The sequence below is a fragment of the Lepus europaeus genome, chromosome 8 (genome assembly GCF_033115175.1).
Source record: "Lepus europaeus isolate LE1 chromosome 8, mLepTim1.pri, whole genome shotgun sequence".
Classification (NCBI taxonomy): Eukaryota; Metazoa; Chordata; class Mammalia; order Lagomorpha; family Leporidae; genus Lepus; species Lepus europaeus.
This window is the reverse complement of record NC_084834.1, coordinates 31,891,298-31,904,445: the sequence shown is the minus strand read 5'-3', so window position 1 is coordinate 31,904,445 and position 13,148 is coordinate 31,891,298.

The window sequence follows — 13,148 nt, the reverse complement described above, 5'->3', positions numbered from 1 at the left end:
CCATGAAAAAGGGGCCGTGACAGCAGCAGTTCAGCTCTTGATTCTGTCACCTCGCTAGAAAACAGCACCCATCAGCCGTGGAACATGGCATTACTGCCAAAGAAGCGGGGATGAGCAGAGCTGGGCAGATTCTCCAGTGTGCAGTTAGGAGAAAGCCTTCCGGGCGGCAGGACCCCTGCAGCTGCCCCTGGCAGTGAGCCCTTTAGCTTCCCTCCTCTCCCTCTTGGGAGCACCAGTGGCATCAGCAGCATCCCTCCCTCAGTGGACGAACGCAGTTAGAGGAGGAGCCATTCCCGCACACCACTGGCTGGCATTCAGATTCAAGCACAGCCTCGAGTTTCTAAACCTCCCCGGGTTCCAGTTGCTAAGCTGTGGCAGCGAAGGAATTCGCTTCGCTCTGCTTAGCCGGTGGCCCGGGGAAGCCCTTCACTCAGGCGGAGCTGTTTTGGAGAGTAACGACGTCCCGGAGCCCAGCACCGGATTTCATGGTGCTGGGTGCAAGGCAGCCCCTCTGGGTTATGTGGCTCCTGCTGAGAGGGTTCTCACAGTTTATTAGGGAGCTCCCCCCAGCCCTGCTTTATCCTCTGAACAGTTCTTCGCTGGCTCTAGGAACAACAAATAGCTCTGGGCACTGTGGCTGAATGAACAGCAGACAATTGTGTGAACGTCCTGTGGCCTTCCTCCTTCCTCCTCCCTCCCCAGGCCAAACAGTTCCTGAGTGGGATGTGAAACAATGCCCTGGTTGGAGAATGTGCGACAGGATTGGGAAGCACACAGGGAAGGGGCGGTGCTGCTGCGGAGGTGCGGGTGGCTTTTCGTCCTGCTCTCATTTGAAAGTGCAGAGAGTAATGGGAAACAATTCTTTTTAATTAATAACTCGGGAAAGGTGAATAGAAACATTTCACAAGGTTTTGCTGTGTGCTCACAGAAAATAAAACACGTTATGCTATGCTTCAATAATTTATCACTTCTTGACGGGCTTGAAAAGGGCCCAGTCTGTAAATACAAATCGCCAATTTGCTCTTTTATAAATGACTTCTTTTAAGGAGAAAATGGATGTCCTCCTGGTGGAGCGTACATGTTCTCATTTGTTTTGTAGACCATGTAGGGCTGCCAGGTTACCGCGTCCCTTCATTCACTTAGACCGGTCATCTCTGAAAGCAATGCCATGGTTATCTCCCACCAATCTGTGGCATCCTATTTTTGCTAACTTCCTCCCTGACCCCTTCCATGTGTAAGTCTTTATTTTCCCCTTGCCATCTCTCTAGTTTAATAGCTGTACGGCAGACTAGTGTTTCCAACCATAGAACTATTTCTAATCAAGATCGACGTTGGGAAGTGCTACCATTTTTATGGTAATAAAGGAGTGTATTATGCACTTGGACCCATGTAAGTTGTCCCTCGGGTATGCCCTTCGCATGGTAGAACTGTGAAACAGTGTAAATGCTAAAATTACTTTCTCCTCCATTGTAGTCTCCTAGAGGTCAGTGAATTATTTCCAAAATTGCATTGTCACAAAGATGCCTGTTCTAGGTGGAAGAGTTTTTCACTTGCGTAACTACATTCTGCTGTCTCTGTGCCCCGCAATCCCTGGCTGCCCCACTCTTTCTCTTGGGCTGTGACAAAACAGAATGTTGAGGGAGAAACAAATGTGTGCTTGATTTTTAGACTATCTGACTTCACATTCTGTTTTGGTCTTTGAGCTATTCCTTGGCTAATGTTCCAACAAGTTGAATTGATTCTTACTTCAAAACTGTTTATCCGCAAACAGAGCTGTTGACAAGTACAAATACAGATGGCAGGCATGTGGTACGATTTTCATGTTCTCATCTCAGCATCCAGGAAGGGAATGTTAGTGAGAGATGGTTTACGTCTCTTTTTGTTCAAGGCAATATGGAATGGCTGCTAGGAGTGCTTAATTATGTGACAAATAGCAACAAATGCTTAAGGGATCCTTAAGGCCTAAACCACGGCAGCATGGCCATGGTGGGGAAGGGCTCTCACCCTGGAGGCTACAATAGTCTGTAAGAATAGGAGCACCTCTGGGGGGAAACCATCCGATAATCATGGGTGACCTCAGTCCGGCAGTCTGGGCAGAAGGCCCCGTCTGTTCTTTCAGTGGGTTACGCACACCTATTGTTGCCCTGACCTATGTCAGAGCAAATGCTCCTCCTGGGAATTGGCTGGCTCTTGCATTCAGAGGCGAGGCCCAGCCCAGGCTGTGGCCTTGCTCTTCCCCATAGCCAGACTGCACTAACCATTATGTTATGCTCCATGGAAAGAAATCTCTGGTGAAAGGAAGACAAAAGCAGTTTTATTGTCCCCCCGGCTCGTGTTGGAGGAGGCTGCCCGGCAGCTCACCTCTCTCTGCCTCCGCTGAGGTCGCCTCATCAGGGTGGAGCTAGACTGCCCTCAGAGTTGCAGGCTGAGCCGTGACCTCTTGGTTCTGCATACCCAGCCCTACTTGAATTCCGCCAGAGGCTGCCTGTCTGGACCAGTGCTTGGCAGGCCACTGTGGGTGTCTGTCTTGCTGGCCAACTGGCTTTGGCTCACTATAGGAGTCCACTTAGCAGAGCAGGGACGAGTCTGTAAGAGGGGACTTCAAACATTTGGGGAAAAATGGAATTTAAAAAGTTTATTTTGGTGCAAAAAAAAAATTGAAATCCATTGTAGATTCAACAAACGATGATGCTAATAATTTGGAGTGAAGGAGAGGTGTGTGCAGTATTCCAAATCACTCTTCAGTGTTGATATCAAATGGAAATCCCATTGAATTTATAGCAGTGATAAAACAACTAAAACGTAGTGTAGTACAGTTGAGTGAGTGTTGCTAGACCACAGAGCAGCTTGCTCTGTCTTCCTCTCCACCCCAAGTAGTGCATGGGTCACGGACAACCCCACAGCTCAGTGGTGTGCAACGAGTGCTCACTTGGGCTCCCCATCCAGGGGGGCCAGCCGGTGGGACCGTACTCATTATGGCCACTGGGGGCCTGGCAGGGGACATAGCACAGCACCTCATACTCCCACCTTCTCCACTCGGCACTCCGGGCTTGCTGCTGCATGGCGGGGGGATCAAGAATCCCTCCCAGATGCTTTTGCTTGGCAGTGACCCCAGTCCCGTCCACTCCATTTTATAAGCCCGAGCAAGTACCATGGCCATGGTGTTCAGGAAGGTGTAATTCTGTCATACCCCACAAGGAGACAAAAGTAGAAATATTGGTGAACAGCAGTGTGTGTGTGTGTGTGTGCGTGAGAGAGAGAGAGAGAGACGGTTCTCCAGAGAAACAGAATCCATCTGGTGTTTATATACAGAGGGAGTTCTGGAGGAATTTTCTCATGTGGTTGTGGAGGCTTGGCAAGTTCAAAATGTGCAGGGTGGGCCAGCAAGCTGGAAGATTTGGAGTTTGGGTCTGTAGCTGCCTCCTAGACAAACTCTCCCTCTGAGAAACTCAATGTTTTCCACTTATGGCCTTCAACTGATTGGATGAGGCGCACCCACATTATGAAGGGTCATCTGCTTTACTTATTTGACTTTTAAGTTTCATTTCAAAAATATCCCCCTAGCAACATCTAGAATAATGTTTCATGAAGTATCAGGGTACTGTAATCTAGCCAAGTTGACACATGCAGTAGCTATCATGTTATGTTAGCCATATCCTTTGCACCATAAATTTTCCCAATCCTTAATGAAGCATGGAATTATGAGATTTTTTAAATTGCATTGAAAACAGGGCCCTTTCTTTGTTGAGGTGTGGGGGTTAAAGAACCTGTGTTCCTGGTGTCTTCTGTCACTTTTTCCTTAGATTCCCAAGAAAAATAATGACTGTTTCATTCACGGTTTCAGAAGCTGGGTCTGGATGGATTGTTTAGGTTTGGTTTTGCAGGTTAACCTTCAGATTCCCAATGAATCTAGATTCAAAAGAAAATGTAGAAGTAAGGGCAACCTTTCCAGAGATCCAGTAGTCATTGTTTCAAGCCAAGCAAATGTGTGTTCTAACCATATATTGATCATGGAAACTTTAGTATATTCCAGAGGCCTGCTTTGCAAGATGTGTTGCAAAGGTGCAAGGTATGTGAGTGCTACATCAAGTGGCTAACTTCATCAGTGTTGATTCACTAGATGTATCTGACTCATTCTAAAGTATATTCTAGCCCTTCACCCGTGTCATCCTGAGAAAGTGCATATGCCACCTGTCTAGTCCAGAGGCGTCCCAGCTCCCAGCTTGCTTTTCCCCTTTTCCTCACCGTGGCATCTTTGGCAGAACTGCCCACCCGCTTCCTTGTTCCCTGGGGCTCATACAGATGCACACATGTGGAAGGTGCCAGGGTTGGGAGGGCAGGAGAGGGCTCGGATGGGAACGGGCCCCCCACCCTGATCTCATTGCCAACTGAGCTCGTCCTCACATGCTTCCTCAGGATCGCAGTCCCCCTTTGCAGGTGAGGAAACCTGATGCAAACGGGGGCAGCAACTTGCTCCAGGTCCCTTAGGGGGTCGCTGCAGCTAGAATAACTGTTGTCCCTGCCGTGTGGTCAAGTGCGTTCCATCAACACATTGTCTTCTCTTTCTCATGCTCCCAGCAGTCCAAAGATGCGCACCCAGACTGTCACCCTCCGCATTCAGAGAATGTGGCTCAGCTCAGCTGTGACAGGGAAGATCCATAGGCGGCCAATAGCCCTCTACGCCCCAGGCCGAGGCCAAAACCTGCCCAGTGGCCTATGTGTGCAGGCACTGTTGGCAGACACCGGCAGATTTTAAGAGGACTGCCTCCTAGAATTTGTCCCCCATCCCCAGCTCCTGAAATCTTCCAGCAGCCCTTAGCTGGGTCTCCTGTTGAGGATATGTGCGTCATCAGACCCAGCAACAAGGGACACATGGAGGCAGGCTGATGTCAACCGGAATCGCCTCTCAGAGCCTGGCCCAGCTCTCATGGAATCCTCTTGGGGGTCCTGGGTCAGGGCTCCCGGCTCAGCTGTCTGGTAAGAACTGAAGTGTTTGGTGACTCTGCTCCAGTGAGGTTTGCCTCGTCACTGACCCTCTCTGTACCACCTGCTCTCAGGGTGTGTACTTAGCACTCCCGAAGCCCCCGCCCCTGAAGCACCAGCCACACCAGGAGACCACTCTGCACCCCTAACCCCGGGCGCATACAGGGCCTGCTCTAAATCACTGTGCAATCATGTAAAACCCAACCAGGCGTTCTGTCCCGGTTGCCCCTCTTCCAGGCCAGCTCTCTGCTGTGGCCCGGGAGTGCAGTAGAGGATGGCCCAGGTGCTTGGGCCCTGCACCCCATGGGAGACCAGGAGAAGTACCTGGCTCCTGCCTTCGGATCAGCGCGGTGCGCTGGCCACAGCACACCAGCCACGGTGGCCATTGGAGGGTGAACCAACAGCAAAGGAAGACCTTTCTTTCTGTCTCTCTCTCTCACTGTCCACTCTGCCTGTCCAAAAAACAAACAAACAAAAAAAACCCCAACCAGGCTACGCTATGAATTTCATGCTAAATATTTTTCATTTGATAAGTTTACTTACAACTTGCATTTGGCTGTTGTTATATTTTAGTTTATTCTGAAACTTAAAAAACTTTTCGTTGAAACTGATTACTTCAAGAACTTTGAGGAAAATGTCCAGGATGTCAAGAAATGCACTAGCCCCTGGTCAAAAAGCCATAGTGTGTTTGCATTTCAGATACAAAGCAAAACATCTGAGGATTTAAAATAGAGAATGGGTGAGAGGTTGAAAGAAAATACTGTTTCCGGCGATTAAAACCATTTTTCTAAATGAACCTGTTTTGCCTGTGCAGAGAAATGAAATTGCTGTTTTCACTTAAAAGAAAACCAGCTTATATAATCCGGCCACCAGGCAGAGAATTTTAACAGCCATTGTTTCATTAAAAACCAGTGTCAACTTTTTAATATGATGACTTTTGTTACTGTCATTCATTTCCCTTTAATGAAGTGACACTCACCTAGACTTAACATCTTCTTCCTTGCCTCTTTCTCTTCTGTTTTATGGAAGAAATCACCTTTTATTGATAATTTAAAATTTTTTATTTATATAAAGGGATCAAATTTCACGGATTTCGTGTATATAGTTTTAAGAGCATAATGATACTTCCCACCCTACCACCTCCCTTGCTCCCACCTTCCCTCCTCCTTCCTTTCTTATTTTTTCTTTTACTTTCTGCAATGACATACTTTCAATTTTACTTTATCATCACAAGTTTAATGCTCCACTAAATAAAGAATTCAACAAGTACTAAGTGGAAAAATCACTGTCCTCAGGAGTATAGACAAAGGTTATAAGCAATAATGAAATCTCAAAATGTCAATTTCACTAATATACATTACTTTTTTTGTACTCTGTATATTAGTTACCACAAATCAGGGAAAAACATGGTATTTGACTTTTTGGAACTGGCTTATTTCACTAAGTGTAATGGTCTCCAATTGCATGTTTTGTTGCAAAAGACAGGTTTGCATTCTGTTTATGGCTGAGTAGTTCTCCATCATGTTTATATACCACAATTTCTTTATCCAGTCATCAACTGATATACATCTGGGTTGATTCTATATCTTGCTATTGTGAAGTGAGTTGCAATAAACATGGGGTACAGATAACTTTCGTATGCTGATTTCATTTCCTTTGGGTAAATTCCCAGGAGTGGAATGACTGGGTTATATGGTAGATCTATTTTCAGATTTCTGAGGAATATCCATACTGTCTTAAGTAACGATTATACTAATTTACTTTCCCACATCCTCACCAGCATTTTTTTTTTTTATTTTTGGATGATAACCATTCTAACTGGGATGAGGTAAAACCTCATTATGGTTTTTACTTGCATATCCCTGATTGCTACTGATCCTGAACATCTTTCTGTGTGTCTGTTGGCCTTTTGTATTTCATCCTTTGAAAAATGTCTGTTTATATTCTTAGCCCATTTCTTAATTGGATTGTTTGTTTTGTTGTTGATGAATTTCTTGAGCCCCTTATATATCTGGATATTAATCCTTTATCAGATGAATAGTTTGCAAATATTCTCTCCCATTCTGTTGGTTGCCTCTTTGTTGAATGTTTCCTTTGCTGTACAGAAGCTTCTCAGCTTGATATAATCCCACTTGCCTACTTTTGCATTTATTGCCTGTGCTTCTGGGGTTCTTTACAAGAAATCTTTGCCTAGGCCAATGTCTTGCAGTTTCCCTATAAGTAATTTGGTGGTTTCAGGTCTTAGGTTAGATCCCTGATCCATTCTGGGTTGATCTTTGCATAGGGTGTAAGGTAGGCATCTTGTTTCATACTTCTGCATGCAGAGATCCAATTTTCATGTAGACCACTTTTTAGACAGGACAGTTCCAATTCCTTTTTCCCACCCCTTCTAAATTGTCTGAGCATTATTTCTGAGTTGGCTTTCTTTTGAATTTTGTATTAATTTTTTAAAATTTTTATTTGAAAGGCAGTGGGATGGAGACAGGCAGGAGCTGTCTCCCATCTGCTGGTTCACTCCCCAAATGTCCGCAAAATTGGGCTGAGCCAGGACAAACTCTGGAGCCTGGAATCTAATTCAGGTCTGCTATGTGGGTGACAGGGACCCAGTGTCTTAGCCATTTTCTGCTGCCTCCCAAGGTGCACAGAGCAGGAATCTGGAATAAGGAACAGAGTTGGGACTGGGACTTGAACCCAGGCACTCTGATAAGGCATGTGGTCATCCCTAATAGCATTCTTTTTTTTTTTTTTTTTTTTTTTTGACAGGCAGAGTGGACAGAGAGAGAGAGAGACAGAGAGAAAGGTCTTCCTTTGCTGTTGGTTCACCCTCCAATGGCCGCTGCGGCCGGCGCACCACGCTGATCCGAAGGCAGGAGCCAGGTGCTTCTCCTGGTCTCCCATGGGGTGCAGGGCCCAAGCACTTGGGCCATCCTCCACTGCCTTCCCAGGCCATAGCAGAGAGCTGGCCTGGAAGAGGGGCAACGGGGACAGAATCCGGCACCCCGACCGGGACTAGAACCCTGTGTGCCGGCGCCGCAAGGCGGAGGATTAGTCTGTTGAGCCATGGCGCCAGCCCCTAATAGCATTCTAACCTCTGCAACAAATGCTCACTCTCATATCAACTTTTAAATTAATTGAACAAGCTGACCCTTCCCCAAGCTTTCAGTGTGGTGAGGAAGGGGGCTGGGCTTGGGCCACTTGAATCTCAGTGGGAGCTGTAGTTAGTGACCTCATGGGCAGCTGGCTGGTGGATGACGTAGGGGCTTTAGGAATGCAAGAAAGCCCGTAGAAACTTCCTATAATGCATAATGTGCATGTGCAAGATGCATTACTGTGAAAACGTTGAACAGTGAGACGAGATCAGTTTTAGTGCCACTGTGTATCAGCAGCTGCTAGAAAGCAAAGCTGTGGTCTGTTTGACTTTTTATTTCCGACGCCTATCATATTGGTGTTCATTTTCTGTCTGCCTGCTGACCAGTAAGTAGATAGAAACACAATCCTGATGTCCTTGAATAATTTACCGGATTCTTTAGCAAGTGTTTTTGTGGCCAGAGAGACTGCTCTACCTTGGTATCAGTCCCATTATCGTTAAAACACTGGTGAGGAAGCAAGTTCTGGTGCCGCAGGCATCCTGACTCTCTGCACCTGCTAGAAGTTCATTCTGCTCCACACTGACCACCTGTTGCAGCGCTGGCTTGCCTCCATGATGGTGTCGTTGCCTGGAAATCAGAAGAAACAGCCAGCATGGCTGAAAACAGGGGAGAATGCTCACTGACAAAGAAGTGATGGGATTGGGGCAAGTGACGGCCATCCTGGCACGTGAACCAGGGAGTAACATAAACGTCGAATGGAGTCAGACACATTTATGAAAGCCTTTATGAAAGCAGAAACCACAAGTCCAGGGGGAAAAAAAATCATCTATGGGAAAAGACTGTGGAATGTTGAGCAGCTTTGTAAAGTTTCATCCTATGCGTGCCCCCCAAAGAGGAAGGAGAGCCCTCGGAGGGTTCCAGAGAAGGATCATGCTGACTGACGCGAGTTCAAGGCTTGCCTGGCACTGGCCGTTATTCTGGTCTTCACAGTCACACAACCCTGTGTGTGTGACCCACGGTCACAGCAACCCTGGGAAGGGTACTGTTAGCGCACCATAGTGGAGGCCCTGGGAGCGCAAGAGGGGAAGCAGCTGGCTCAGCCTGATTCAGGCGCCCGGCAGGGCTGAGGTTGAATCCTAGCAACTGAGCTCCAGAGACCTTAAACCATGCACCCCTGAGCATGTCAAGAGGCCCCACCCCAGAATGTGCAAAAGCTTCTCAAAAAAAGAAAAGTGAACAAGGACAAGATAAGCCCTTTTACTGAGGATAGCCCGGGATTACCAGGTGATACCAAGGAGAGAAACATAGTTGCAGCAAAACACAGAGGACTAACCCTTCCAGGTCAACCCCAGGCTCTAAGGGCACTGAATGATGTCCCACAGCCCCAACCTGCAGGGGTCAAAGGAAGCAAAGTCAGATGCCAGGGAGAGACTGAAGAAAACAAGAAGTGAGCAAATGCCCTGGTGAAAAAGAGACTGAGAGGAAGCTGGTTTCTGGGGCCCCTGCAGAAGGCACGACCAGCCGTCTCCAGCCTCACCAGTGTGGTTTCCAGGCTGCTGCTCCTCATCACCGTGGGCGCTGCCATCGCCAGCGGCCTGGCTCGCAACTGCTGAGCGGTTTCCTGCACCCGTGCTGGGCACAGCACCCTGCGCACATCATCACGCTTCATTCTCAGAGCCAGCCGTCCCCAGCTCTAGACACGGTCTCCCTCAGCCCTGACAATGCGCCTAAGAAAACGCAACTTTGTGTGGGACAAGGAAACGTCTTAGAGTATGTGTGAGGATTAAGAACTGATGGCTTGGAAAAGACAAGACAGTGGACACAGAGAGCTGCGTGGACTTCACTTAATATCTATTACAGCCTTCTCATCTTGCTTCTGTACAATTTAAAAATTTCACCAATTATTTGGGTAAAGGAATGAAAGACTTTTCTCATGTAATATAGGTAAAAACAGATAATACTAGACATAACAGAATCAAGGGTGAAGGAATTTAAAAGGCTAGAAAAAGATAATAAAAATAATAAACTAGAAATTAAAAACATTTTGGCCAGCACCGTGGCTCACTTGGCTAATCCTCTGCCTGCGGCGCTGGCACCCGGGTTCTAGTCCCGGTTGGGGCGCCGGATTCTGTCCCGGTTGCTCCTCTTCCAGTGCAGCTCTCTGCTGTGGCCCAGGAGGGCAGTGGAGGATGGCCCAAGTGCTTGGGCCCTGCACCCACATGGGAGACCAGGAGGAAGCACCTGGCTCCTGGCTTCGAATTGGTGTAGCTCCAGCCGTAGCGGCCATTTGGGGAGTGAACCAATGGAAGGAAGACCTTTCTCTCTGTCTCTCTCTCTCACTGTCTAACTCTTCCTGTCAAAAAAAATTAAAAACATTTCAACTTAGCTTTTTTTTTTTTAAAAGATTTATTTATTTATTTTAAAGTCAGAGTTACACAGAGAGAGGAGAGACAGAGAGAGGGAAAGGTCTTCCATCCGCTGGTTCACTCCCCAACTGGCTGCAATGGCCGGAGCTGGGCTGATCCAAAGCCAGGAGCCAGAAGCTTCCTCCAGGTCTTCCCAAAAGGTGCAGGGGCCCAAGGACTTGGGCCATCTTCTACTGCTTTCTCAGGCCATAGCAGAGAACTGGATCGGAAGTGGAGCAGCCGGGACTCGAACATATGGGATACCAGCACTGCAGGTAGAGGCTTTACCTGCTATGCCATAGTGCTGGCCCCCTTAGTTGTTTTTTAAAGTCAGTATGTATCTTCTCTTTTTTTCCACTGCATTTTTTTCATTTTCATTTTTTTTTTTTATTTTGAAGGAGAGAGAGAGTGAGTATCTATTTGTTCAGTCCAATAGGCTATAATGATTGGGACTGAGCCAGACAACAGCCAGAAGCCGGGAATTTAATCTCAGTCTCCCATGTGGAACACAGGGCCCCTACTATTTGAACTGTCAGCTGCCCTTCCACAGTAGCAGGAAGTTGGAATACAAAGTGGAGCTGGGACACAGGCCCAGGCACTCTGATATGAGATGTGAGCACCCAGTCAGCGTCTTAATTGCTAGGACAATTGCCCATCCATTTGTATTTTTTTCTAAAGCTACCTGATCCAGTTGGGGGGAGACCAAGAATTATTGAATCTCACCACTGGAGGGAATTTCTGGTCTTAGAGCCCTCCTGAACAATCCCACCAAGTAATGCTTTCAACCTGCATGATGCATCATGGAATTGAAACTAATTTAGTAGGTAGAAATCAGTGTAAAGAAATATTAAATAGAAAAAAAAGTGCATCATTTATTGTAATTATTAGTAGTATTGTGTTAAAGTTTTACTTCCATTTTATTGTTAGAGTGTGTGCGTTAGGTGGTGACATGAAATATGTATTTTCTACCATAGGTTGTGGTTGAAAAATTTGAAAGGAATTAATATTTTTTTTTAGATTTATTTATTTATTTGAAAGAGTTACAGAGAGGGAGAGGCAGAGGAGAGAGAGATCTTCTATCCACTGGTTCACTCCCTAAATGGCCACAAAGGCCAGAGCTGAACAGAAGCCAGAAGCCAGGAGCCAGGAGATTCTTCTACATCTCCCATATGGGTGTAGGGCCCCAAACACTTGGACCATCTTCTTCCACTTTCCCAGGTGTGTTAGCAGAGAGCTGGATCAGAAATGGAGCAGCCAGGTCTTGAACCTGTGCCCATATGGGATGCCGGCACCACAGGCAGCACTTTACCTGCTATGCCACAGCGCCAGTACCAAGGCACTGACTTTTGACCAATTCTTAAATACCTTTCCCTTATTACTTCTTTAATAGACACTGTCTACAGTGAAATTTGAGATGTCTTCTTTCTCTCTGTACAGATCTGACTTGTAGGAGATGTTTTTCTTTTATTGAAATTAAATTTGTCTCACTGGAACTTGAGCACATTGGGTATGTCTCCGCCTTGCCACACACTGGACATATGGTTTTCTTCAAATCATCTTGTATCTTTATAAATATTTCCTCTCTGCAAAAATGGAAATATTGTTAATAACAAAACAATGTCATTCCAATACTAATATGAAGGTGAAATCAATGTTTTTAAAGACACTTTGAAAACTCTAAAGATTTGGAAGTTTACTTTGGACAGCCTAACCTTTTCTTGTCAACTGTTCAGCATTTGGAGGCACTATGGCACTATCCTGAGCTTTCTCCCTTCAAGATGGAACTGTGTTTGTTGAACTCTCTTCAGCAATGCATGGTTCAGGAGTAGGCGTTAGGCCTAGCAGTTAAATGCCCATGAAGATGCCTGCATCTCTTATCAGAGTGCCTGGGTTCAAGTCCTGGCTCTGCTCCCCAATTGCAGCTACCTGCTAACACATGGCACAGGAGGCTCTGGTGATGGCTCAAGTGTTTGGGTCCCATCTATCTAATTGGGAGACCTGGACTGAGTTCCTAACTCCTGACTTCAGACCTGGCCAGGCCCAGGTGTTGCAAGCATTTAAGGAGTGAACCAGCAGATGGGAATATGGGAATATTCTCTCTCTCTCTCTCTCTCTCTCTCGCCTTTCTCCCTCCCACTCTCTGCCTCTAAAATAAATAAATAATGACAATAAGTTAATTTTTGACAACTACGCACGTGGTTTGGAATCCATAAACGACCCGTTCAAGTGTCCCCTGCAGTGTGAACAATGGCAGACAGCCAACAGAAAACACTGCCTTGGGTGGAGGACCTTATCAATGATTACTTTGCTTTCTGAAAGCTTATTTTTAAGCGGGCAGACACCCTGTCTTCCACAGACATGAGGTAGGATACCCAGAATCTAATTTCAAATGTAGGCTAGTAATCTGGGAATATAATCTGATAATTAGATCCCTTGTTCAGAAAGCAAAATTGCACCTAAGGATTTTGTCTTGTTTAGTCATGTTTTCTGCTCAAAACCTTGAAGGGTTGGTTCTTTAAGTGCCTGTTGGTGAGCTGCATCTCCTCCATCCTGTGTTGAAGCCATCGGTTTTTTTCTGACCTAAGAAAAGCACTTAACATTTGTCCTTGTTTAATTTCATCTTGTTAGATTCAGCTCATTGCCCTGGCCTGTCAAGACCATTTTTCATCAT